Here is a 23,460-nt window from a genome sequence, read left to right as displayed (position 1 = left end):
AGGTGAAATTAGAGTCAGGTGTGAGTGGGCACCCTGTTTTACTTAAAGAACAGGGATCTATCAAAGTCTGATCTTCACAACACGTTTGTGGAAGTGTATCATGGCACGAACAAAGGAGATTCTGAGGACCTCAGAAAAAGCGTCGTTGATGCTCATCAGACTGGAAAAGATTACAAAGCCATCTCTAAATAGTTTGGACTCCACCAATCCACAGTCAGACAGATTGTCTACAAATGGAGGAAATTCAAGACCATTGTTACCCTCCCCAGGAGTGGTCGACCAACAAAGATCACTCCAAGAGCAAGGTGTGTAATAGTCAGCGAGGTCACAAAGCACCCCAGGGTAACTTCTAAGCAACTGAAGGCCTCTCTCACATTGGCTAATGTTAATGTTCATGAGTCCACCATCAGGAGAACACTGAACAACAATGGTGTGCATGGCAGGGTTGCAAGGAGAAAGCCACTGCTCTCCAAAAAGAACATTGCTGCTCATCTGCAGTTTGCTAAAGATCACGTGGACAAGCCAGAAGGCTATTGGTAAAATGTTTTGTGGACAGACGTGACCAAAATAGAACTTTTTGGTTTAAATGAGAAAAGTGTTAAGTTTGGAGAAAGGAAAACACTACATTCCAGCATAAGAACCTTATCCCATTTGTGAAACATGTGGTGGTAGTATCATGGTTTGGGTCTGTTTTGCTGCATCTGTGCCAGGACGGCTTGCCATCATTGATGGAACAATGAATTGTGAATCATACCAGCGAATTCTAAAGGAAAATGTCAGGACATCTGTCCATGAACTGAATCTCAAGAGAAGGTGGGTCATGCAGCAAGACATCGACCCTAAGCACACAAGTCATTCTACCAAAGAATGGTTAAAGAAGAATAAAGTCAATGTTTTGGAATGGCCAAGTCAAAGTCCTGACCTTAATCCCATCGAAATGTTGTGGAAGGACCTGAAGCGAGCAGTTCATGTGAGGAAACCCACCAACATCCCAGAGTTGAAGCTGTTCTGTACGGAGGAATGGGTTAAAATTCCTCCAAGCCGGTGTGCAGGACTGATCAACAGTTACCGCAAACGTTTAGTTGCAGTTATTGCTGCACAAGGGGGTCACACCAGATACTGAAAGCAAAGGTTCACATACTTTTGCCACTCACAGATATGTACACTACCGTTCAAAAGTTTGGGGTCACCCAGACAATTTTGTGCTTTCCATGAAAAGTCACACTTTTATTTACCACCATAAGTTGTAAAATGAATAGAAAATATAGTCAAGACATTTTTCTGGCCATTTGGAGCATTTAATCGACCCCACAAATGTGATGCTCCAGAAACTCAATCTGCTCAAAGGAAGATCAGTTTTATAGCTTCTCTAAAGAGCTAAACTGTTTTCAGCTGTGCTAACATGATTGTACAAGGGTTTTCTAATCATCCATTAGCCTTCTGAGGCAATGAGCAAACACATTGTACCATTAGAACACTGGAGTGATAGTTGCTGGAAATGGGCCTCTATACACCTATGGAGATATTGCACCAAAAACCAGACATTTGCAGCTAGAAATTAAGAATAGTCATTTACCACATTAGCAATGTATGGAGTGTATTTCTGATTAGTTTAAAGTGATCTTCATTGAAAAGAACAGTGCTTTTCTTTCAAAAATAAGGAAATTTCAAAGTGACCCCAAACTTTTGAACGGTAGTGTAAGTGGATCATTTTCCTCAATCAATAAATGACCAAGTACAATATTTTTGTCTCATTTGTTTAACTGGGTTCTCTTTATCTACTTTTAGGACTTGTGTGAAAATCTGATGATGTTTTATGTCATATTTATGCAGAAATATAGAAAATTCTAAAGGGTTCACAAACTTTCAAGCACCACTTTACTTAAAATCATCCAGATACAGGTCAAGAGCTTCAATTAATGTTCACAGCAAATATTATAATAACAACAACAACAAGTGATCTTGAGTTGATTTCATTGTGTCATGGTTGTTGGTGTTCACAACAAGCCTCACTCAAATAACGAGTCTTTCCAACTGTGGTGAGCAGAAAAGTATCTTAATACAGTCCATACAGCATGCCAAACCTTGAAGGATATGCGCTACAACATCAATCAGAGGGATGTACCAGAATGTTTCAGAATGACAGCCGGCTTCACTTAAACAAACATTCACACTCTGGATTAATCTGTACTTGTTTAAGTTTAACCAAGTTTTCCTCATCAAGTCCTACACTTTAAAAATCTCACACTGGCTCAAGTGCTTTTGAGAAATGCTGAAGGTGGAGAGGATTAAGGCAATATACAAACCCCATTTCTAGAAAAGTTGGGATATTTTCCAAAATGCAATAAAAACAAAAATCTGTCATTTGTTAATTCACATGAAACTTTATTTAACTGACAAAAGTGCAAAGTAAAGTGTAGTGCTTCGTGTGGGTGGGTGGAGCACAGAAGGACGGCAGGCCAGAACGGAGTTCACAAAACTCTTTTATTTTCACTTTTCAGTGGAATTTAACTCTCCCAGCCACACACGCACGCACACACACAAGCTGTCTGGTTGGGGAGAGAGCTCTCTTCCTCTGCTCTCTCTCTCCTTATATAGGGCGTGGTCACTGGGAAGACACACAAACACAGGTTAATTGACATCAGGTGCAGTGATTCTGCCACTTACCTTCTCTGACTCCGCCCTCTGGTCACAGACCAGCACTTGACCATGCCCCCGCTGCCACATAGCCCCACCACCTGACTCAGGCCAGGCAGCCGTCCGGCCTGCAGCCAACTCCCCCCTTGACGGGAGAAAAAGTCCGCCACAACCATCTGCGCCCCCGGCCTGTGGATCACCTTGAAGTTAAAGGGCTGGAGTGCCAGATACCAACGGGTGATCTGCACGTTGGCATCCTTTATGCAGTGGAGCCACTGTAGGGGCGCGTGGTCCGAACAGAGGGTGAAAGGGTGTCCCAGCAGGTAGTAGCAGAGGGGGAGGACCGCCCAATTGATGGCAAGGCACTCTTTCTCAATGGTGCTGTAGCACCCCTCATGCACCGACAGCTTCCTGCTGATATACAGCACTGGACGGTCCTCCCCCTCCACCTCCTGGGACAAAACAGCCCCCAGCCCTCTGTCCAACGCATCCGTCTGTAACATAAAGGGGAGAGAAAAGTCAGGTGAGTGTAACAGTGGCCCCCCACACAGTGCAGCTTTCACCTCAGAGAAAGCCCACTGGCATTGCTCCGTCCACTGGACCGGATCTGGTGCCCCCTTTTTAGTGAGATCAGTCAGTGGGCTGGTGACGTCCGAATAATTAGGTATAAACCTACTATAGTAGCCAGCCAGCCCCAGGAACTGTCTCACCCCCTTTTTGGTCTTGGGCCTCGGGCAGGCCGCAATCGCTGCAGTCTTGTTAATTTGGGGACGCACCTGCCCATTGCCCAAGTGGAAGCCCAGATACCGTACTTCCACCCGCCCAATCGCACACTTCTTCGGGTTGGCCGTGAGACCCGCTTGCCTCCGCGACCTAAGGATGGCCCTCAGGTGTTGCAGATGCTGCGGCCAGTCATTACTATAGATTATTATGTCATCTAAGTATGCAGCCACGTAGGTGGCGTGGGGGTGGAGGACCCTGTCCATAAGCCGCTGGAACATAGCGGGCACCCCAAACAGCCCAAAAGGAAGTGTAACAAATTGCTGTAAGCCAAACGGTGTCAAACAGGCCGTTTTTTCTCAGGATAGTGGAGTCAAGGGGATCTGCCAATAACCCTTTGTCAAATCCAGTGTAGAGTAAAAGCGAGCCATGCCTAGTTGATCCAGCAACTCATCAATACGAGGCATTGGGTGCGCATTGAATTTAGACACTGCGTTGACTTTTCTATAGTCTACACAGAACCGGACCGACCCGTCGGCCTTGGGCACCAAGACCACTGGGCTGCTCCAGTCACTGTGGGACTCCTTGATGATGCCCATTTCGAGCATGGCCTCGAGGTCGTCCCGAACCACTTTTTTCTTGTGTTCGGGTCGCCTGTAAGGGCGGCTGTGCTCTACCCCCCCAGGGGGTGTCTCGATGTGGTGTTCTATGAGGTCGGTGCAGCCGGGCAGGGATGAGAACACGTCTGAAAATTTGGTCTGCAACTGGGCAACCTCCGAGAGTTGGGTCAGGGAGAGGTGGTCTCCACAGGGGACCGGAGAGGTATGCGATGTCAATGTTCCCTTTTGAGCCTCCGGCCCCAGCTCCGCCTTCTCCGGAACCACCGACACCAATGCCACGGGGACCTCCTCATTCCAGAGTTTGAGCAGATTGAGGTGGTAAATCTGTAGCGCCCCACCCCTGTCCATTCGCCTCACCTCATAGTCGACATCCCTGACTCACCGTGTGACCTCAAAGGGTCCTTGCCACTTGGCGATCAATTGGGAGCTCGATGTGGGCAACAGTACAAGTACTTTATCTCCCGGTACGAACTCCCTAAGGTGCGTACCCCTGTTGTACAGGCGGGTTTGCTGTTCTTGGGCCTGCTGCAAATTCTCCTGGGTTAGGTGTGTGAGTGTGTGGAGTTTTGCACGCAGGTCAATAACGTATTGAATTTCATTTTTGCTCGGGGAAGGTCCCTCCTCCCAATTTTCTCGCAGTACATCTAGGATGCCGCATGGCTTACGCCCATATAATAATTCAAATGGGGAGAACCGTGGAGGCTTGTGGGACCTCTCACACTGCAAATAACAAGGGTTCGAGCCATTTAATTTTTGAATTTATTTATTTTATTTTGAATTTATTTATTTATTTCAAACATGTATAAAAAAAATGTAACTATTTGTACATACAAAAGAAAGAACATGAGAAAGTGACAAAAAAAACCTAATAAATACATAAAGAGCTAAGACATTACAATACACCGCACATTGTTCGAAAAAGGAGTACAATACTTTTTTAATTTCCCACCCCTTTTTAACTACCCTGAAATCCAAACTTCATTAATACACCTATAAAAATGTATACCATATATACACTTCATGAATATCTTTATAATTACAAAAATAAATAAATAAATATATACTACACACCATATATATACACACTTCCTAAATATCTATATAAATATTTAATTACAAAATAAATATATACACTACATTCCATATATACACTTCACAAATATCTATATAAATATATAATTACAAAAATAAATATCTACTACATACCTATCCCTGTAAATATGAATATATAAACTATCCCCATAAATAAATACATACCATATACTAAGTTAGTTCTAATATAACAATCAACTCTATTATATTTATCCCTCATCATCCTCCATTGACATACTTCCTCTTCTATATACTTATTTTAAAATATTTTTTGTATCTTTTTTAAAACAGATTTATATTTGCACTTTGTTTTATTTCTGTCTCCAGTCTGTTCCATAAAGTCACCCCACAGCTCGATACGCACATGTTTTTCATATTTGCTTGAACCTTTGGTTTTTTAAAATTTAGGTCTCCCCTTAAATTATATCCCCCCTCTCTCTCACTAAACATTCCTTGTATATTTTTTGGCAATAGATTATTTCTCACTTTATACATTATTTGTGCTGTTCTGAATTTGACCAGATCCATAAATTTCAACATGTGTGCTTTTATGAATAGTGAGTTTGTGTGATCTCTGTATCCTGTTTTGTTTATTGTCCTTATTGCTCTTTTCTGTATTGTACATATCGGCTGCAGAGTGGTTTTGTAGGTGTTTCCCCAGACTTCGACACAGTAAGTCAGATATGGCAAAAATAATGAGTAATATAGAGTATACAAAGATTTGCAATCAAGAATATGTTTTGTTTTCCACAGAATTGCCGAGCACTTTGCCAGTTTTGCTCATACGTATCCTACATGAGGTTTCCAGCAGACTTTATGATCCAAAATCACACCAAGAAATTTAATTTCCTGTACCATTTCTATCTTAGTATTGTCTATTATCAATTCTACATTACAATCTATTTTGTGTCTCCCAAACAACATGATCTTTGTTTTGCTTAGATTTAATGATAATTTATTTTTGTCAAACCATAGTTTTAGTTTATTTATTTCAGTTGTGATTGTCTCTAAAGTCCGCTGCAAATTCTCACCAGAACAAAAAATATTGGTGTCATCTGCAAACAAAACAAATTTCAGTACTTGCGAAATTCTACATATGTCATTAATATATAATATGAATAATTTCGGACCTAATATTGACCCCTGTGGTACCCCGCATGTAATGTTCATGAAATGAGATTTATGGTCACCTATCTGCACAAACTGTTGCCTGTTTCTTAGATAGCTCGACAGCCAGCTCCACCCCACTCCCCTAACACCACACTTTTCTAGTTTACTTAATAATATACTATGATCAATGGTATCGAATGCTTTTTTTTAGGTCCACAAATACTCCAATTGCTATTTTTTAATTGTCTATACATTTTGTGATTTCCTCTATTAGTTCCATTAGTGCCATCGATGTTGATCTGTCCGTTCTGAATCCATATTGACTGTCTGTAAGGAGATTGTGTTTTTCAATGAATTTGTCCAATCTATCTGAAAAAAGTTTTTTGAGTATTTTGGAGAATTGGGGGAGTAAAGAAACAGGCCTGTAGTTTGTGAAATGGTGTCTATCTCCGGTTTTAAACAATGGTATCACTTTTGCAATTTTCATTTTGTCTGGAAATGTACCTGATTGAAAAGATAAATTGCAGATGTGGGTGAGTGGTTTCACAATTCCCTCAATAACTGTCTTTACTGTTAACATGTCTATATCATTCCAGTCTGCAGAGGTTTTGTTTTTACATTTTCTTACAATTTGGATAATTTCTTCCTCATCAGTTGCAGTTAGAAAAGTTGTACTTGGATTTCTATCCCCCATATCTTCTATGTCCCCACATTGTGTTGTCTCGGGTTCCTTTATTTTTGCCACTAAATTTGGTCCCACATTTACAAAGAATTGGTTAAAACCATTCACCACATCCTCCATATTTTTTATGGTCTTATCATTTTCAGTGTAGTACTCCGGGTAATTTGTAATTTTGGATCCATTTCTCACAATACCATTTAGTACAGTCCATATACCTTTAATATTGTTTTTATTTTCTCCACTAATTTATTATAATAGTCTTTCTTACATATCCTCATAATATTAGTTAATTTATTTTTATATTTTTTATATTTTTCCTCTGCCTCTATAGTTCGATGCTTTAAGAATTGTCTGTATAATATATTTTTCTTTTTGCAGGCATTTTGTAGCCCCTTGGTGACCCACGGACTATTTATATATTTATGTATATTACTGTATTTCTTTATAGGACAATTTTTATTATATAGTTCATTGAATATTATTAAAAATTCCTCATATGCTTTATCAACATCTTTTTCTTTATAAACTACATTCCAGTCCTGTATCATTAAGTCATTTTTTAGTGCAATCATGGTTTCTTCAGTTTTCACTCTTATATATTTATAATTTTTAGTATCCTTTTTCTTGTTATAATTACAGTAATATACATTAAAAATAGGTAGGTGGTCACTGATATCTGTTAATAGTAGTCCACTCTCTATATTATTTTCCAAGATATTAGTAAATATATTATCTATTATAGTGGTGCTGTGAGACGTGATCCTGCTTGGTCTGGTAATAGTTGGATACAGTCCCATACTGAACATTGAGTTAATGAACTCTTTTGTCATTTTATGTTTTTTATGATTTAAGAGGTCGATGTTAAAATCACCACAGATGTACATGACCTTCTGTGTTGATTTTATAAACATACTTTCCATCCAATCTATAAAAACGTCTATGCTTGATCCAGGAGATCTGTATATACAGCTCACTGTTATATTTTTCATTTTTTCACAACATATTTCTACTGTAATACACTCCATCCAATCATCAACAGCTACCGTCATTTTGTTATTAATTTTATATTCCAAACTATTATCAACATATATTGCCACTCCCCCTTCGCTTCTGTTCTTTCTATTTATATAATTAAATTCATACCCGTTCAGCTCAAAATCTACTCCCATCTCATCATTAATCCAAGTTTCTGATATGGCTATTATATTGAATGGAGTATTGAACTGACTGAGATATTCCTTCATTTTATGGAAATTGGCATACAGACTTCTGGTATTGAAATGAATAATTGATATCTTATTTCCTTCTCTGGTTGTTGCATTGTATTGATTTTCAGTATAATACCGGCAGCTGATATTCATGTTGCTGAAAAGATTATTTTCCGGATCAATATTATTTTCCATATCTTGTGTTTTATGCTCTGTATAAAGGAAAGTGTCCAGTTCTTGTGTACAGTGTCCAGTCCTTGTGTCATGATTGTAAATTGCTTTGATTGGCTCCCTCAGAATTTGTCCAGTTCCCCAATATCTCGGATGACCAGGATCTTGGCCTCTTCTGGAGATCCCTTCAGCTTTATGAAAATCTTACAGTTTTGTGTCCAAGTGTTCTAGATTTTACCCTGTTTCCTGAGGAGTCTCGCCTTTTTTGCAATGTCTGCATTTTTTTTTTGTTAAGTGCTCATTCAGAAAAACATCTGAGCCTTTCAGTTTCCTCCCTTAATTTAATAGTTGCATCTTATACTTTCTATTGGCAAATCGTATTATTACAGCTGGTTTTTCTGTGTTGCTTCTCCGTGGGAGAGGGTGACATGCTTCGATGTTAGTATTTTTTACCAATATACCCTTGGAGTGCAGGAATGCTAACATCTGTTGCTCCACATAATTAGCATCTTCCTCTTTCTGCTCCTCTCCATTTCCTATCGCCACTGCTCCAGCATATGTCCAGGGTTTTATCTGCAGTCCGGTCACAATGATGTTGTTTACCCGGGTGTACTGCTCCAGCTCCTCCACTCGGTTCTCGAGAAAGGCAATCCTCTTTGCCTTCTCTGTGTTCTGCAGCCGCAGAGCTCTGACCTCTTCCACCAAGTCCAGGATGGTCTTCTGCTGCATCCTGACAGCAGAGATTTCTTCACCCAAAAAGTTGAGGGATTTTTTAATGTCATCAATCTCCTCGACCGTAGGAGCTCTCTTCGGGGGCATTGCGTTGTTTGTTGTTACTCGGCCCGTTCCTGCGAAGCCTCTCGGCTTTCTTTCTCGCAGCCTCGCTCCCGCGCAACCTCTCGGTCCGCTCTCATGCAGCCCCGCTCCCGCGCAACCTCTCGGTCCGCTCTCACACAGCCTCGCTCCCGCGCAACCTCTCAGTCCCAATTATGTGCATCCTCGCAAACAAATTTTAAATTATATTCTTGAGTGTGCGATTGAACCGTTCGACTAAACCATCCGTTTGTGGGTTATAAATGCTGGTGCGGATTGGCTTAATTCCCAATAACCCATACAGTTCGCTCAGTGTGCATGACATAAACAAGGTGCCTTGATCAGTCAGAATCTCTTTGGGGATTCCGACTCGGGAGATGACACAGAAGAGCACCTCCACAATACTGTGTGCTGAGATATTGTGAAGAGGCACTGCTTCCAGGTATCGCATTGCATAGTCCACTAGAACTAAAATAAAGTGGTACCCTCGTGTTGACCAATCTAATGGCCCGACGAGATCCATCCAATTCTTTCGAATGGGGTCCCGATTAATGGTAGAGGGTGCAAAGGCGCTTTTGGAATGGCCACTGGATTTACTAACTGGCATTCGCAGCATGCCGTACACCACCTACGGACATCGCTGCGAATCCCTGGCCAATAAAACCGGGCCATTATTCGGGCTAGTGTCTTATCCTGCCCCAAGTATCCAGCCATGGGATTAAAGTGAGCCGCCTGGAATACTAATTCCTGGCAGCTCTTTGGAATCAAAAGCTGTGTAATCGGCTCCTTAGTCTGAGTGTCCTGCGTCACTCGGTATATTCTATCCCTCATAATGGAGAAATAGGGGAAGGACAGGGTGGCATTTGGCTGGAGCATTTGACCATCAATTACTCTCACTTGGTCAAACACATGCCGCAGAGTCTTGTCTCGCGACTGTTCTAACGGGAAATCCGCAAGGGATTCCCCGAGAGATGGAGGAGGAGCCTGTGGCTCCTCCCTCTGACATGGTGATGACGTAGACAGCTCTGTGACAGCTGCTCCTGCCAATGCCACACCAGGACCTCCCTCTGCTGAACTACGGCAGGACCCACTCTTCACTAAATGCCTCATTAACTCCCGAAATCCCGGCCAATCAGTCCCCCAAATTATCGAGTGGGTAAGGCGAGGATTAACCGCTCCCTTTACACTACATTTTTCCCCTCAAAAAAGAATGTGGACCGACACTAAAGGGTAGTTGTGAACATCCCCATGCACACACAACACCTTCACTAATTGTGCTCTCCTCAATGCCTCGTCTTGCACCAGGCTTTGGTGGATTGAGGTCTGATTACAGCCGGAGTCCACCAACGCCTGATATGTATCCCCTTGGACACTCACTGGTATGCGATACGCTCCAGCCCGATTGAGGGTGGCTCCTGGCGCGTCAGGGATCTGAACCACTGCGCTCACCTCCATTGCTGAGCACTGCTGCTGGAGGTGGCCCGGCTCCCTGCAGCTCCAGCAAACCGGCCCGGGCTTTCTCTCTGCACCGACGCTCTGGAGCTCAATCACCTGAGGGGGGGAAGAGACAGACACAGGCGTGGGAAATGGGAGGGCACCGCGGGTGCGGCGGGCCTGCTGGGGTGGAGCCAACCCCCGCCTATGTGGTGGGGGAACGGGGCGAGGATGAGACACAGAAGGGGAGGGGGCGAGAGAGAGAGGAGAGGGGAGAAGAGGAGATCTGCTGTCCTGCCGTCAGAACAGCCGCCAAATGGTCCTCCGCCAGCTCGATGGCCTGATCCAGTGACGCCGGGCGATGGCACTGGACCCACTCCATGGTCCCTTTGGGTAGTCAGGCGATGAACTGTTCCAGTACCACCTGATCAACGATTCCCTCGGCGTCGCGGTTGTCAGCCCTCAGCCACCGCCAGCAGGCATCCCAGAGTTGCTGGCCAAACACAAACGGCCGGCCGACTTCCTCCAGGCGCAGAGCACGGAAGCGCTGTTGGTGTAGTTTGGGGGTATGCCCCACACGCTGGAGGACGGCCTGGTGGAGGTCCACATAGACCATCCGGCTGTCGGCGGGGAGCTGTAGCATGGCCAGCTGCACCTCACCCGTTAGCAGGGGGAGGAGGTGCGCCGCGCGATGTTCCACCGGCCAGCCTGAGGCCTCTGCTGCCTGCTTGAGGAAGAGCGTGAGGAAGGCCTCGGGGTCATCATGCGGGCCCATCTTCGTTAGGGTGAGGTAGGAAGGGCCCGTGGTGGTGGAGGTGGTGGACCCCGCCGATGCGAGGAGGTGCCAGAACATCTGTCGATCTTCCTGCTGTGCCAGCACCAGGGCATCGAGCCTTTGCTCCTGCTTCTTCTGGAGGGCGATTAGCACCTGGTGCTGGCTCTGCTGGGCCGTGGTGAGGGCATGGATCAGGTCCGCGAAGGGGGAGGATTCCATGGGGCTGTTCTTCTCTGTGCTCCGTCCCGGGTTTCGGCACCACTGTAGCACTTCGTATGGGTGGGTGGAGCACAGAAAGATGGCAGGCCAGAACTGAGTTCACAAAACTCTTTCACTTTTCAGTGGAATTTAACTCTCCCAGCCACACACGCATGCACGCACACAAGCCGTCTGGTTGGGGAGAGAGTTCTCTTCCTCTGCTCTCTCTCTCTCTCTCTCTCCTTATATAGGGCATGGTCACTGGGAAGACACACAAACACAGGTTAATTGACATTAGATGTAGTGATTCTGCCACTTACCTTCCCTGACTCCGCCCTCCGGTCACAGACTGGCACTTGACCACGCCCCCGCTGCCACATAAAGATTTTCAATAGTTTTACTGACCAACTTAAATTTATTTTTGAAAATATAAACAAAGTTAGAATTTGATGCCTGCAACCCATCCATCTCCGCTTATCCTGTACAGAGTCGCAGGCAAGCTGGAGCCTATCCCAGCTGACTATGGGTGAGAGGCGGGGTACACCCTGGACAAGTCACCAGATCATAGCAGGGCTGACACACAGAGACACACAACCATTCACACTCACATTCACACCTACAGTCAATTTAGAGCCACCAATTATCTTAACCTGCATGTCTTTGGACCGTGGGGGAAACCGGAGCACCCGGAGGAAACCCACGCAGACATGGGGAGAGCATGCAAACTCCACACAGAAAAGCCCACACAAAAAATTTGGGAGAGACACAATTTTAACTTTGTTTTATATCACCTTTCCTTTTAATACCACTTTTTAATCATATGGGAACTGAGGATACTAATTGTTGCAGTTTTACAATTGGAATTTTTGTGCAATCTTGCTTGCTTCAGTTGCTCAACTGTCCATGGTCTCCATTGTCTGATTCTCTTCTTCATAACGCGCCATACATTCCCAGTAGGAGACAGATCTGGACTGGCAACAGACCAGTCAAGCACATGCACTCTGTGTCTATGAAGCCACACTGTTGTAGCCCATGGAGAATGAGGCCTGGCATTGTCCTGCTCAAATAAGCATGGACTTCCCAGGAAGAGACATTGCCTTTATGGCAACATATGTCTCCCTAAAATCCCAATATATGCCTCCATGTCAATGGTACCTTCACACACATGCCCACATATCCATGCCATGGGCAGTGATGCCCCCCATACCATCACAGATGCTGGCTTTTGCTCCTGTCTCTGATAACAAACTGGATGGTCATGTTCACCTTTGGTATGGAGAACTCAGTGTCCGGTTTTCCCAAAAACAAGCTGAAATGTGGACTCATTTGATCACAGTGCACATTTCCACTGTCTTTCAGTCCATCTGAGATTTGTTCAGGCCCAGAGAAATCTGCAGCATTTCTGCATAGGATTGATGAATGGCTTCCTCCTTGCATTATACAGTTTCAGGTTGCAGTTCTGGATGCAGAAGCCGACTGTGTTCTGTGACGATGGTTTTCCAAAGTACTTCAGAGCGCATGTCACATTATTTGTCACATTAGTATGACAGTTTCTCAGGCAGTGCCACCTGAGGGCTCGATTGTCACACACATTCAACAGGAGTTTCAACCTTGCTCTTTATGCACTGAGAGGTCTCCCCTGAATGTTTTCACAATATTATGTACTGTAGACTCCAAAAGACCTAAAAACCTTGCAATGAGAAATGTTCTTTTTGATTTGACTAACAATTCTCTCATGAATTTTGGCACAATGGGGTGAGCCTCGCCCCATCCTTGCTTGCAAAGACTGAGCCTTTGGTGCTGCTCCTTTTATACCCAATCATGACACCCTCACCTGTTACTAATTAATGTGCTTATTGTGGAATCTTCCAAAATGGTGTTAGTTGAATATCCTATAAACTTTTCAGTCTTATTTTGCCTCTGTCTCAAAATTTTTGAGTGTGTTACAGGCATCAAATTCTATCTTCGTTTATATTTACAAAATACAATTAAGTTGGTCAGTAAAACTATTGAAAATCTTTTCTTTGTATTTTTGTCAGTTAAATAAACGCTCACATAAATTAACAAATCCCAGATTATCAGGGTCATTATTGCATTTTGGAAAATCTTGAAATATATACAGTATAATATGCTAGCGAACACATATCCAATATTACTACTGGGCTGCCAACTCTCACACAATGAGCGTGAGACACACGCATTTGACTGTCTTCACACACTCACACGCCATACCTTCAATTTCTCACGCTAGAAAAAAATCTAGTTTATCTATCTGGTCTAGGCTACCCATTGTGTCGCGCCAACCGCTTGTGAAAAACCACTTGTAGGGAAAAATTTTGCCGTCGACCCCCCCCCCCCCCCCAAAAAAAAAAAATCTCACTCCAAGGAATTTTGAAAAGTTGGCAGCCCTGACTACTAGCAGTTTTAATTACAAACTATTCATTCCAGTACACTGTACAGTCTCTCTAGATCTCTAAGATGCTTAAATACTTCCACACATACATACATACAGGGTGTCCGATAAGTCAGGAACAACTGGGAATATGTTGAGCAAATATGTCAATCCAAATTTGTTGAGCAAAATCCACAAAAAACAGGATATAGCAGCTGAGAAAATGTATAGAGTGTAAGATTGAACATGTAGAGCATATGCTGTAAATAATAAATACAAAATTAAGTACATGTAGTTTTGCAGATAATTTGTCTGCGTCATGAGGTACCTTGTCCAGTGTAGAAGACAGAATCAGAGAGGAAATGTGATAATTTGAAGGCACTTTAGGTGGTGTGATACATGTAATTTGTCTTAATATGTATCTAAAGGGGCCTGTATATGTATCACTTAACTTCAGCATTGTTAACCACGCCATCTGTCTTAAATACAAGTGAGGTCTGCTTGCTTTTTCTGATGTCAGTTGGCTTAGTGGAGGAGGATATGAGCAGCTGCCCATGTCTTCTTTTCATTCACTCATTTATTGCCATTACATCTGAATGTTTTCCTGACCAGGGAAAATATGGGGGCAGATATCCTAAAATGGGATCAGTCCAGTGGATGCATTGTTAAATAAAATTGTGCATGTGTGTGTCTTTCCCAGGGTACATGGTGGTTCCAGCCATTGTTTGAAATGCTACTTTGTGAACATAGAGATCTTCCTATTTCCTATTTGAGGCATCATTTGTGACAATTGACATGTGAAGTAAAATTTATTGTGATTGATATTTAACAGCTTGCTGAATGATTTGCATGCATGCAGTGTTAAGTATCAACTCCTGTGAGAAAAATCTTCAGGTAATCTGTTCAGTCAAAGCACAATTAAATTATGGTTACAGGGTTTCAGCCCTATATTACATTGAGAAGGAGGAGCATTAAGGGCATTTTCACATCACCAAGGTGAAACACAGCAGCTTCATATCATCACCTGGGTTAGAATAAAACTCAAACTCAGTGGTTAAAAAAAAATGGAAAGTTAACCTCAGTGGTCCACAATTTTGTTGTACCCCACTGTGCAATGACAATAAAAAGTATATTCTCTAGTCTCTTGAGTTTGTTACTTCCTCAGTTCTTCAGGGCCTTAGGAAAGTGGAAAAAGAAACAGAAGTAAAGCAAAATAATATCTAACATAAGTGCAAATATATCCACCATAAAACTTAAATACTGTGATAAATTCCTAGTATGATTATTGACCAGTTCAGTGTCACAGTTTTCAGTGCAGTGAGTCAGCGGTTCTCAAAGCGGGGAACCCCCAAGAGTCTGTTTTTTTTGTTGTTGTTGTTCTTTTTACATGAATCACTACCATTGCCATTATTATTTACTGAGTTTTAATTCTTATAGTATAGTCTGTTTGAATAGTCACTTGAACTGAATGGGTTTGATACAAACCTCAACAACTCAAAAACTAGCCAGCCTGTGAATAATGTCAGTGGAAACTTCTGGAATGTGGCCTCGATAAATAGTCTGATTTTATTGTACACATTTAAATACTAGTGCATCTCAAAAATTTTAATATTGTGAAAAAGTTTTTTTTCATAATTTAATTCAAAAAGGTCATATATTTCATATATTCTATATTCACTACACATAACGTGAAATATTTCAAGCCTTTTTTGTTTTGCTTTTGATGATTATGGCACATAGCTCATAAAAATCAGAAATCCAGTATCTCAAATTATTAGAATATTTCTTAAGATCAATCAAAAATGAATTTACAATACAGGAATGTATTGAAAATGTAAACTTTTGAAAAGTTTGTTCATGTGTACACTCAATATTTGGTTGGAGCTCCTTTAGCATGAATTATTGCATCAATGTGGCATGGCATGGAGGCAATCAGCCTGTAGCACTGTTGAGGTGTTATCAAAGCCCAGGTTGCTTTGATAGTGGCCTTCAGCATGTCTGTATTTTTTGGGCCAGGTGTTTCTCATCTTCCTGTTGACAAAACCCTATAGATAAGGCATCTCCTCTTCCACATCTGGGTCAGTCTAACCACATCTCCCTGTTCTTAACTCCAGCACATATACCCATTATCAACACAGTTAAACCAACAACTAAAGTTATACAAGTGCAGCCTTGTGGAGCTTCTGAACAACTTCAGTTGCACTGACTGGACCATATTTGAGGATGAGGTCATTGACACCTACACTTCCACTATCCTGCTTTACTTAAATAGCTGCATGGACACTGTGACTACTACAAAACAAATTTGTGTCTTCCCCAATGACAAGTAATCGATCACAAAATATGTCTCATTACTGCTAAAGGCCCACAACAGGGCTTTCAAGGCCAGGGACACACAGCAGTACAGTGTTGCCACGTCAGAACTGGGAAGAGGTATCAGAGATGCCAAAGCAGCCTACAGAAAGAGGATTGAGGGCCACTTTGATAACTCAGACCCCCATCAGGCATGGCAAGGTATATGCCACATGACAAAAAGAAGAAGAAGAAGAAGAAGAAGCCTTTATTTGTCACACACACACACTCAAACATGGTGAAATTCATTCTCTGCATTTAACTCACCTGAAGCAGTGAACACACACACATACACATGCACACACAAGTGAGCAATGAGCGCACACACATACCCAGAGCAGTGGTCAGCCATGCTATGGCACCCAGGGAACAGTTGAGGGTTAGGTACCTTGCTCAAGGACACTTTGGCCCAAAGCCACCCCATGTTAACCTAACTGCATGTCTTTGAACTGTGGGAGAAACTGGAGCACCCGGGGGAAACCCACGCAGACACAGGGAGAACATGCAAACTCCACACAGAAAGGCTCCTGTCTGCCACTAGGCTTGAACCCAGAATCTTCTTGCTGTGAGGAGACACTGCGAACCACTACGCCACTGTGTTGCCCAACAGAAGCAACTCCCTGACCACCACCAGCAGCAGTGCCTCACTAGCAGAGCAGCTCAACCACTTCTTTGGTCATCATGAGAGGGACAGCACAAGGACTATCACAACCACTGCTCCAGCCACAGACACAAGTTGCCTCATCATACAGAGTGTGGATGTCACACACACACACACACACACACACAGTAAAATAAACATATGGCCCAGATTGTGTCCCAGGACAGGCCTTCAGAGACTGTGCTATGGAATTAACTAAGCTATTTACAAACATCTTCAACCTTTCCCTGTCACAGTGCACTGTCCCCACCTGCCTGAAGACATCCACCATCGTGCCAGTTCCCAAGCAGTCTGTAATAACCTGCGTCAACAATTACAGGCCAGCAGCTCTGACCCCTATACTCATGAAGTGCATAGAGAGGCTAGTCCTCAAATATATCAAGGATGCTTTCCCACCTACTCTGGACCATCATCAGTTCACATACAGAACCAACAGATCAATAGATGACGCCATCTCCATTGCCCTCCACACTGTACTGCATCACCTAGAACAACAAGGAGCATATGCACAACTGTTGCTTGTGGATGACCACTCTGTATTTAATACAATCATCCCCAGAAGACTGTTCCACAAACTGTCCAACCTAGGCCTCAATCATAACATCTGCCTGTGGATACTGGACTTTTTAAGTTCTGGCCACAATCAGTCAGTCACTCCCCTCCTTCAGGGGAGTGTAAAAGTGCCCCCCCACACAGTGCAGCTTTTACTTTAGTGAAGGCCTGTTGGCACTGCTCTGTTCACTGGACCGGATCTGGTGCTCCCATTTTAGTGAGATCAGTCAGTGGGCTGGTGATGTCCAAATAGTTAGGTATGAACCTGTGGTAGTGGCCAGCCAGCCCCAGGAACTGTTTCACCCCCTTTTTGGTCTTGGGCCTCGGGCAGGCTGCAATTGCTGTGGTCTTGTCAATTTGGGGATGGACTTGCCCATGACCCAAGTGGAAACCCAGATACCGCCCAATTGCACACTTTTTCGGGTTAGCTGTGAGGCCCGTATGCCTCAGCAACTCCAGGACAGCCCTGAGGTTTTCTAGATGCCATGGCTAATCATTACTATATATAATGATGTCGTCTAAATAGGCCACAGTGTGCAGGCATAGGATTTTGTCCATGAGCCACTGGAACATAGTGAGAGTGCCAAATAATCTGAAAGAAAGAGTGACAAATTGGTGTCAGCCAAACAATGTGGAAAATGCCATTTTCTCATGGGATAGAGGAGTCAAGAGGATCTGACAGTATACCTTTGTCAAATCCAGTATCAAATAAAAGCAAGCTGTGCCTAATCAATAGAGCAATTCATCAATGTGGGACATTGGGTACGAATCAAATTTAGACACTGCATTTTCTTTTCTGTAGTCTACACAGAACAGGACCGATCCATTGGTCTTGGGGACCAAGACCACCAAGCTGCTCCAATTATTCCCATTTCGAGCATAGCCTTGAGTTTACCCCAAACCACTGCTTTCTTGTGTTTGGGCAAGAGGTATGGGTGGCTATGCACCACCACTCCTGGAGGCATCTTGATGTGGTGTTCTATGAGGTGAGTGCAGCCAGGAAGGGGCGAGAACATGTCAGAAAACTTTGCTTGTGACCTGGCAACCTCCGTGAGTTGGGCTGGTGAGAGATGGTCTCCACAGGGGACCAGAGTGGTTTGAGTGGTTACTTTCATTTTTACCTTCAGCCCCAGTTCTGCCATCTCCGGAACTACTGATGCCAATGCCACAGGGACCCCTTATTCCAAGTTTTTAGTAGGTTGAGGTGATATATTTGTCATGCCTCGCCCCATCCATTTGCCTCACCTCATAGTCGACATTCCCAATTCACCGTGTGACCTCGAAGGGCCCTTGCCACTTAGCGATTAATTTTGAGCTCGAAGTGAGCAATAATATGAGCACTTTATCTCATGGTGTGAGCTCACTAAGGTGCGCACACCTGTTGTACAGCTGGGCTTGATGTTCTTGCTGTGAGGTTTATGCCCATACAATAATTCGAATGGGGAGAATCCCATGGAGACTTGCGAGACCTCTCATACTGCGAATAATGGGGGCTTGAGCAATTTATCCAAATTAAGTGTGTCTTCACTTACAAATTTCCAAATTAAAGTTTTAAAAGTTTGGTTAAATCGTTCCACCAAGCTGTCTGTTTGCAGGTGATAAACACTGGTGCAAATGGATTTAATCCCCAATAACTCATAAAGCTTGTGAAGTGTGCATGACATGAATGTAGTGCCTCAGTCAGTCAGGATTTCCTTGGGAGTCCGAACTCGGGAGATAATTTTAAACAGTACCTCTGCTACATTGCATGCAGAAATGTTACACAATGGGACTGCTTTCAGGTATTGCATTGCATAGTTCACTAGGACTAAAATAAAGCAATATCCTCATGCCAACTGATCTAATGGCCCAATGAGATCCAAAGTAATTCTTTCAAAGAGGGTCTTGATCAGTGGGCAAGGGCACTTTTTGAGTGGCCACTGGAAGAAGAAGAAACCTTTATTCGTCACATGCACACTTCAAGCACAGTGAAATTCATCCTCTGCATTTAACCCATCTGAAGCAGTGAACACATGCACACACTCAGAGCAGTGGGCAGCCACACCAGAGTGCCCGGGGAGCAGTCAGGGATTAGGTACCTTGCTAAAGGGCACCTCAGCCCAAGGCCACCCCATGTTAACCTAACTACATGTCTTTGGATTGTGGGGAAAACTGGAGCACCCAGAGGAAACCCACACAGACACGGGGAGAACATGCAAACTCCACACAGAAAGGCCCTTGCCAGCCGCTGGGTTTGAACCCGTAACCTTCTTGCTGTGAGGCGACCGTGCTAACCACTACACCACCGTGCTGCTTCACCAGCTGGCATTCACTGCACATTGCACACCACCTACTGACAACCTCGTGAATCCCTGGCCAATAAAACCAGTCCATTATTTGGGCTAGTGTCTTATCCTGATCTAAGTGTCCAGCCATAGTGTTAAAATGAGCTGCATGGAATATGAGTTCCCTATGGCTCTTTGGGATTAACAATTGGGTCATTTGCTCACAAGCTTGAGTGTCCTGCATCACTTGGTATAACCTATCTTTAATAATTACAAAGTACAGGAAGGAGAGTGTTGCATTTGGCTGGAGAATCTGACCATTGATTACTCTCACCTGGTCAAAAGCATGACACAGAGTCTCATCTCACATTTGTTCTAAAGGGAAATCCTTGAGGGAATGCCCAAGAGATAGAGGGAAGGGGCAGGCTGCTCCCCTCTCCTTGTACCACTTCAATGCGGTGTTGATGTGGACAACTCTGAGATGGCTTCCCCAGTCAACGCCACACCAGAATCCCTCCATGACGTGTTACCACAGGACCTGCTCACTACTACATGCTACATTAAACCTTTAAACCCTGGCCAATCTGTCCCCAGAATTAGCTGGTGGGTGAGGTGTGGGCTAACCACCGCCTCTACACTATGTTTTTCTCTCCCTGAAATAGAATGTGGACAGACACTAGCAGATATTCATGAACATCCCCATGTGCACACAAAACCTTCACCACTTGTGCTTCCCCAATGCCTCACCTTGAACCAGGCTTTGGTAGATTGAGGTCTGGTTACAGTTGGAATACAGCTGGTTACATGTGATATGTATCCCCTTGAATACTCACTGGTATGTGATATGCTCTGGCCCAATTGAGGGCAGTCTCTGGTGTGTTGGGGATCCAGACCAAGGCTCCTACTTCCATCACAGAGCACTGGTCCTGGAGATGTCTGGGTTTCCTGCAGGGCCAGCATACCGGCCCAGGCTTCACCTCTGCATGGGCATTTTGGGGATCACTCACCTGAGGGGGAGAAGAAACAGACACCGAAGGGAAAGGAGGGAGGGGGCACCACAGGCTCGGCGAGTCAGCTGTGGGAGGGTTGGCCCTCATTTCTGTGGTGGGGGGGTGGGGTGGGGATGGGAAGAGGAGAGAGTGAGAAGGGGAGAAAGAGAGAGGAGAAGCATGATATCCACCTGCCACTGGTACTGCCACCAAATGGTCCTCCACCAACTTGATCGCATGATCCAGCAACATCGGGCAATGGCACTGGACCCACTCTGCTGTCCCTTCTGGCAACCACATGGTAAACTGCTCTAGTGCTACCACGTCAATGATCCCTTCGGCATCCCAGTCTTCCACCCTCAGCCATCACTGGCAGGAATCCTGGAGCTGTTGGCTGAAAGCAAATGGCCGGCCGACTGACTTCCTCCAGTGTCAGTGTGCAGAAGCTGTAACAGTGTTATTCCATGGAGCGTCCGACATGCTGCAGGATGGCTTGCTTCAAGTCAGCGTAGTTGAGCTGACTGTTGACAGGGAGCTGGTTCGTGGCGAGCTGGGCTTCTCCAGACAGGAACGGCAGCAGACAAGCCGCACATTGCTCAACTGGCCACCCCCACCTCTGCCGCTTGCTCAAAGAGTGTGATGAAGGCTTCTGGGTCATAATGTGGCCCTATCTTCACTAGGGTGATGTGGGGGGGCTCAGCAGCTGTAGTGGTTGAGAACCCCTGCTGACACCAGCAGGTGCCAGAATATCTGGCAATCTTCCTGCTGGGCCAGGAGCAAGGCTTCAAAGCACTGCTCTTGTTCCTTGCAGAGGGCAATCAGTGCTTGGTGCTGGCTTTGTTGGGCAGTGCCAAGGGCATGGATGAGGTCTGTGAGCAGGGAGGACTCCATGGGTGGTTTTCTTCAGTATTCCCGGGTTTCAGTACCACTGTAGCACATCCCTGAGGTGGGTGGAATACTGAAGTGCAGGCAGGTGGGTAATGATGTTCAAACACCATTCTTTTATTGTGGAAATAGCTTTTCAGCATTACTTTAATCTTTAACCATAATGGATATCAAAATCAATGCGGAGGATATCAAAATCAAGTTCACTCAGGAGGATGTCAGTGGAAACAACCTAGCCTTTTTGGACTGCAGCATACACACTGAACAAGACAGAAGCCTTAGCATCAAGGTCTGCCAGAAACCCCCACACACAGACCAGTACCTACTGTTTGACTCTTACCACCCACTGGAACACAAATTGTGGGTCATTAGGACCTTACATCACAGGAGTCAGACTATTCCTACAATGGTAGAGGGAAAAGAGAAGGAGCAAAAACACATCAAGGAAGCACTTCAGAAGTGTGGGTATCCCAACTGGGCTTTTGTCAAGACCAGAAAAAGAAACATAATGGACAGAGAAGAAGTACATTTCTGGACTATCTGAGAAACTCAGGAGGAACTTCTACAAACACAACATCCCTGTACACTTCAGACCCAGTAACACTCTGAGGCAGAAATTGGTCCACCCTAAGGACAGAATACCCAGACACAAACAGGACAATGTAGTGTATGCAATTCAATGTAGTGAGGAATGCAAAGACCTGTACACTGGGGAAACAAAACAACTGCTTCACAAGCACATGGCTCAGCACAGGACAGCCAGTTCCTCAGGCCAGGACTCTGCAGTCTATCTTCATCTCAATAACAAAGGACACTCATTTCAGGACTGCAATGTATGCATTCTAGCCAGAGAAGACCGGTGGTTTGAAAGAGGAGTAAAAGAAGCCATCTTTGTCAAACTGGAATGATGATCACTGAACAGAGGAGGTAGTCTGAGATACCACTTATCAACTACATACCATGCAGTCCTTGGCACACTTCCCAGAAAACTGAATACATATCCACATCAAGACGCATCTGACTTCAAAGATGGCACTCCCCACTAGTCAGTCAGAACTGAAGAAGTCTTTCGGATGAGAGGTGAAACGTCTTCAAGAATTTCAATCACGTCTGGTTGTCTTCTTTAGCACCTATGGTTTATGATGACCTGGATGACTGAGAACCTTCACAGACATTACTTTAATCTACACACACGCTCTGGTCAGGAGACACCTCTTCTCTGCTCTCCCTCTCCTTATCAACACTCGGCCATCACTGAAACAGACACACACACACAACATCAATTAACAACAGGTGAGATCACTTTGCCACTCACCTTCCCTGGCCCCACCCTCCACTCACAAACTGATGCTTGACCAGGCCTCTGCTGCCACAATATATTATGTGAATGTTTGTACATTAGTGAATCTTTCATGTTTGTAAATTTTGTCTATATCCTTGTAAATTTGTAAACACTTACTGTATGTCTGTACATCTTTCATGATTGTAGATCTTGACTCTTTTATGTATATACTGTAACTGAGGACCATTTTGTAAGGCAGTGCAATAAATTTCATTATGTGTCTTAGACAATGACAATAAAGCAAACTTGAATCTTGATGCACTGACACCAGCCTCAGTCCACTCCTTATGAAGCTCTCCCAAGTTTTTGAATTGACTTTTTCTTGACGATCCTCTCAAGGCTGTGGTCATCCCTGTTGCTTGTGCACCTTTTCCAGACAGCCTTTTCAGCAATGACCTTCTGTGTCTTTCCCTCCTTGTGGAGGATGTTGATAGATTAGATTAGATTAGATTAGATTAGATTAGATTAGATTAGATTAGATTAGATTAGGATTAGATAAAACTTTATTGATCCCTTTGGGCGGGTTCCCTCAGGGAAATTAAGATTTCAGCAGCATCATTACA

Source organism: Neoarius graeffei, chromosome 15 (genome assembly GCF_027579695.1).
Source record: "Neoarius graeffei isolate fNeoGra1 chromosome 15, fNeoGra1.pri, whole genome shotgun sequence".
Taxonomy (NCBI): Eukaryota; Metazoa; Chordata; class Actinopteri; order Siluriformes; family Ariidae; genus Neoarius; species Neoarius graeffei.
Note: the sequence above shows the minus strand (reverse complement) of the source record.